A 6,699-nucleotide genomic window follows, 5' to 3' on the forward strand; every position below is an offset into this window, starting at 1 on the left:
TCACTTAACGTAACCCTTTTGGAAACAATTTAAAGTAGCTGTGCATGATAATAAAAAACTAGATGCAGCAACAAAATTTAATTATTTAAATGAAGCGTAAGTCGGTGAAGCAACAACGAAAATAGCGGGATTCATTCCAACAGAAGCATGTTACAAAGAAGCTTTAAATTTGTTGTTGGAACAATATGGAGACAGAGAAAAAATAATCGAAAAGTACATCCAAAAATTACTTAACGTTTACTTTAAGCTGTACATTCATCTTCGAATATAAAAGTAAACAATGGGGTGAACTAGCAATTGATCTGGTTCACTTTCTTGTTCAATGTGGAATGTATGTAAAAGATAAAAGTGGAACGTATTTTAATGCAAATGAGGTTGGCAATGCAATGCAACGGTGTAGTAAAATTATAAACAAATCTACATTTATATTTATTTATTATTGATTTTATTTATTTATTATTTATTTTATGTACTTATTTATTTAATATGTCATTATTATTTATTTCTTTGTTTGAAGTAATGTTTTAATTATTACTATTACTATAAATTAAAATTTTTAAAACGTAAATAATTAAAATTATTACTTTAATTATTTACGTTTTATTATTATTAAAAAAATGTTGTTTGATAATTTATGAAAATCAATTAATTTGAAATGAATATATAAACATTAAGTTGAATACATTTATTTAATTCAAACAGAACAATACATAAGGAAACAGGCTCTCCAAAATACACGTTTATAAAAAAAACCATTGCAAACTGCTTGCAAGTTTAAGCTATATTCATGCTTCCTTTTGAAATAAGCCTAATTGCTATGGTGAGGTGCATTTATTTTAACATGTGTGCTGTCAATCACGAACGGAAATTTTGCAATTGATATAAGCTAAACACTAGTTCTTTCAATTATTCTCTATACAGAAGCTTTTGGTATGTCAAAACAAACACCAAATTCGCGAAAAGTATTTATATTTGCCATATACCACAAAAATATGTAAATTTCCTTCATTGCTCTCGTTCAATTGTGACCACCACGGTTATTTTGTATTTGCTGATTGGATTTTATTAACAAATCTATTAATATATGAAACATAATTAATATACAGCAATTGTATTTTTTATGCGGAAATACCAATCAAATAATCTTTAACGGAACAATTATTGATCGTTTCCATAAAATTTTCACTATATCCATGCTGATGCACTTCATCCCTTGAGCCTAATACACTTGGACTAGTGTTTAAAAAGAAAATGGAGGAGTCAGTTTTGCTCGATAATTCTAATAAAATCTGCAATTTCCATTTATTTACTATAGAATTAATTTTAAGTTTTTAAGTAAATACTAAATAAAAACTTTATTTTCCATTTTTTAGATTTTTTGTATTCAAAATTTTTTCACTTATTTTTTTAGCGCCAAAATTATTTACATAAATCAAAAAATTTTGTACACAAACCCAACTGGCATAATTCATACGTGGCCAATTATTTTCAAACGTGATCCGTGCAAAATTTGTTTGGTTTTTAAATTTTAAAAATTTAAATATAAAAGAAAATAAAATGAAATAAAATGAATTGATAAGCAAATTAAGCATTTTATCTAAAAAATTTTTTGTTGATTATAAATCGCATCATTAACATGATAAAAATTGTGCTATTTCAATTTGCTTGCTGTGCCAATTATAATGTTTGGCACCGTATATAAAAAACACATAAACAATTTTTACAAAATATTTAGATGAAATATAGCATAAACTAACAAATTTTGCACATTAATTTCTTAAAGCTAACTAAAGCATCAATAAAACATCGATGCATATGATTACTTTGATATCTATGTGTAAACTGCTGTGTACTTTCAGTGCAATACATTAAACTTGTATTTTTTAACTATAAGCATTGAGTAAAAATATTATAGAGTCACAATGACTCAATTTTTAAATTTTCAGCAACAGGCACGGGAGGGCGGAGTGAAGATATTCCTTCTTTCTGCGCTGCTGCTAAATCGGCCGCGCTTATGCTTGTTCTTTCTCAAAATTTTACTATTCAAGAATGAAGGACAAAAATGAAAACAAAAAATAGATTTGCTTGTTGCGTATGCAGGCCGTACAAGAAAAGAAGTCAAATTTGTTTTTGGTGTAATTATTTGTTTTTGTAATTAATGCTAGGCAGCAGCAAGCAGTACGTAAAAATTGCATGCATTTAATATCATTTCATAATGCAAATAAGAGAAACATCCCTACTTGTTTGGAATTTTACTGACCTACATATATATATGTATGTGTATAAATGTATATTTATAAACATATGTACCCAGTAGAAAAAGTGGTCTTCGAAGACATTGTCTTCAAGACGGTCTTTGATACCGCGTCCGCATTTTCAAGCAAATTTGCAAAACAATTGCTCAAAACATGAATGTAAATACTCTTTCTTTGCTTTCTCTCTCATTTTTAGTGTTCATAGCAACGTATTTGAATTTTGCCTCAGATGACGCTGTTTTATAAATGAAGTGACGCAATAATTTTGAAGTGTAGTGAAATAAATATTAAAAAAATCAAAATAAATAAAGAAACAAAATCATTAAACTACGAAATATTAAAAAAAAAGAAATTAAATCAAAACAAATTAAATAGTGACTTAGTTCCTGGAAAAAATATTGATATTAATATTGAAGACAATAATTCCAGTGAAAGTTGTTTTAGAAACGAAACAAAGGATGTTGAAAATAAAAAAACTGAAAACACTTGTGAAAAATTAGCTGTTATATTTAAAAAACACAGGATTAACAGGCGTTGTAGTAATGATATTTTAGAACTCTTAAGATCAGAAGGTTTAATTGTACCAAAATCCTCTTCAACGCTTTTGAAAACATATAAAACTTCAACATTTGATGATAGCGAAATGCTATAAATTATTTTATATTAGTTTTAGTTAATTTTAGATATGCTAAGTTATATTAAGTTAATTATTTAAATTAATTTTCATTATGTTTACTAGTTTTTACTAGTTTATTATTAATATCTTAATAAAATTTGTAATAATTTATAATAAAATTTATAATTTATTTTTAAAACTTTTAATTTTGAATGTAATTTAAGAAATTATTATATAAAATAAATAAAAGTACAAAATACAACAATTTCTTTCTACTTATTTAAAGAGAAAATTGAAATTCATTTAAAATTTAAAGAGCGCAATAAAAGAGTAGAAATAAAAAAAAGGGTGAAAAAATTATATGAGCACTGCACTAAGAGCGCACAACTTTCTGTCGAATGCGTCCGTTATGCAAGACATTGTCTTCGAGACGGTCTTCGAGACATGTACGCAAAAATTCATTGAAGACATTTGGCTAATTTGTATGAAAGTGTCTTCGAAGACCGGCATACATTTGGATCGATCGGTCTTCATGTATGTATCCATGTCTTGAAGACGTCTTCGATGACGGATCGATCCGTTTTCTACTGGGTACTTTTATTTGGAAGAATATGAATATTTTTTGATCTTTTTTTAGGAACATTTGAAGCAAATGAAACTATTCAATTTTTTGTTTTAATCAGGTATAATAACAGTTATATATATGTTATATTAGTATTAGCTAAAATAAGATAATTGTATGTAATTGACCGTGTCCGAGTTCGAGTAATTGATGGTAAATTGAGGAAAATAGTAAATTATGTCCGTATGGCAGCGAATGTTGGTATTTACCAGAATTTCGAGTGGGGTAAATTAGGTATTACCATTGGGAACATTTTATAAGATGTATAATAAAAAAATAAATACATTTGAAAACTTTTAACATAAGTGCAGTGCAAAAAATCTCTAGGAAATTTCAGTTTACTTTACGTTAATTTACTGCAACTCGTACACGGCCTATTTATGGGAATTAATTATTAATTACTCTTTTAGAAGATTGTGCATAATACAAAATATGAAAATGCTTTCCAATAACTAAATAGTAAATCAATTGTTTTGTGCCTACGATCGCGTTGTGTTCATTTTCTGATATAACTTATTATTAAAATTTAAATAAACTTTCATATATATTAACATAAATATTTATATTTAGTTATTTGAATTCAAAATATCTAATTATTTTAAATAAACAATTATGTCCGTAATTTCAAAGAAAAATAAAGACATTTGCTGCATATCTTCTTGCAAACGTAATCGCCGTTTTGACGAAGGTGTAAAATTTTTTTCTTTTCCGGCGTACGATACCACATTGGGTGAAATTTGGGGAGAAAAATGTAATATTCCTCTGAGTAAGTATCAAAAAAAAAAATGAAAATTTGTGATGAGCATTTTACTGCCTCAGATGTTGGGAGTAAATTTCTTAAAAGAGCAGCGATACCGGTTTATTTCTTAAACGGGGTAAATGAAGAGGACGACTATGACTTTTCACAAATTCAAATAATTCCTAATTACGACGAAAGTGTTAAGAGGACCGAATCCTGCTGCAATTGTGCAAAAAGTAAATGCGCCGAATTTTACAGAAAGAAATTCTACAGAAGCGCTTGTGAAAATGCAAATTTAAAAAAGAAAATAAAAATATTGCAACAAAGAATTAAAAATAAATGTCAACTTGTTGATTCAATTAAGGCTAATAACAGTATTAGTCGCGAGTCGAAAACGTTGTCCAAGATGCTTGTAGGATCTCGAAATAGGGAGTACGATGAAGCGTCAAGTGAACTGGCTCTTAATTTGTATCTAAAGTCTCGCTCATCATATTTATTCATGAGGAACAGACTAAACCTTACGTTACCCCATGAAAATTTTATTATAAATTGGACGCCCATCAAGAATTTGCAACCTGCAACCAAAAAAATAAGCATGCTTAGGCAGATTGACCGAGAGAACGCAATACTTATTGTTGATGAAATGAAATTAAGGCCAGAGCTACGATATAACTCGGTATTGGACCAAATTGATGGTTTTGAAGATGTGGAGTTTTCAGAACTGATAAAATTGGTAAAAGCATATGCCTGTTCATTGCGAAGGGAATGTTTTCAAATTGGTCATTTATTTTAAATTATTTTATTACTGAAAATGGCATGGATGGAGACTACTTAAGTAATATAATATTGGAAAATTTGCGGCTCCTCAAACGTGAGCTTGGTACTATTGTAAAAGTTTTTTCTTGCGACCAAGGTTCAGCAAATAGGAAAACACAAATATTTTGCATGTATGATTTTCCGCATTTGATTAAATGCCTTCGTAATGGGCTTATGACATGTGACCCAACAACAGCAGACGGCATTGTGAGCTTTTAAGTACTGAATGAACTGTGAGAGCAAGAAAGATACGCAACTACAAAAATGTGTCCTAAACTAAGTAGGCAACATATAGAACCAAAAAATTTTGAAAAAATGAGGGTTAAGTTTGCGACACAATTATTTAGTAAGACAGTACAAGCCGCAATAAGAACCATTGTGGGAACTGGAGGTTTTAACAATGTCAGCAAAGAAGTGGCAGTAGCAACTGCCAATTTTATTGAAAAAATTGATAAAATATTTAACTGCATAAACTCCTGTACCCTGTATTCCAAAAATCCATACTCTTGTGCGTTGCAGGTCGACGGAATTGTAATAAACTATATAAAGGAATTCATCCTTTTTTCAATTCCGTTAAGTTTACCGATTCAAAGAAAATTGTTCATTTCCTGACAGGCTTTAAAATCACTCTTAATGGAGTTATTCAGCTTGCGGAGGAAATTTTTCGAAGCAATAGTGAAATATTCTTTATAATGACAAATTTTCTTTGTCAAAACAAACTTGAAAACACATTTTCAATATTACGGCAGAGAGGCGGTTGTAACAAAAATCCATCCGCATCAAAAATTAATTATATGCTGGCAAAAGCTATAACGCGTAAAATTCTATTATCCACAACAGTGAGAAATTGCGAAACTGTGGAGGATGATAATGTGTTTCAGTCGGTTGTAGATGAAGAAATATCACCAAGTAATGAATTTTATTTAATGGTTCACGAAACAAACGACAATTCGGACAATCAGGATGAAATTTCCATTCAAAAGACTGTGATGTCCTACATATCCGAGAACCATGAGGTTTTAGACAGTGAATTGCCATCAATTCGATATTTTTTGGGTTAGGTCACATCTCGAGTTTTACCGAAATTAAGTTGTTCATCATGTAATAAAATCATCAGAAAATCGAATGAGTTCTTGACAGCACCAACAGAGCTATTTCTATTTTATAAAAATTATAACAAATCCACTGATTTCGGTAAACTTCTTCCACCCACTGAAGAATTTCCTAATGTCAGCTGCAAGCATGTGTCCATATTTAAGAAGATGTTTAAACAAAAGCCGGAAGCTTTTGAAATTAGAAAAGTAATGAGCGAACAATGCATTTTTTCAAGTCCGAGTTGGTTTATTGGGGCCTGCAGACTTCATTGAATTGAATTGCTGGACATTATTCTGCTTATATTGCTTCGTAAGCAATTCCTTTGTATGGTAGAGAAAGTGAAATCGACTAAGGCATAAATTGTTATATGACCTTATATTACAAATTTGTCCGAATACAGGCTTAATAACATCTATTTATGATTTATTTATTACCATAACTACTTACTTTATTTATTTATTTTGTTCAAACACATAGTTTAGGTGAAATAATTTTAAGATAGTTATTAATAAATATGTGTTAATAAATATGTATAAAAATGTAAATATTAATATTT

This window comes from Teleopsis dalmanni, chromosome 1, assembly GCF_002237135.1.
Source record: "Teleopsis dalmanni isolate 2A chromosome 1, ASM223713v2, whole genome shotgun sequence".
Lineage (NCBI taxonomy): Eukaryota > Metazoa > Arthropoda > Insecta > Diptera > Diopsidae > Teleopsis > Teleopsis dalmanni.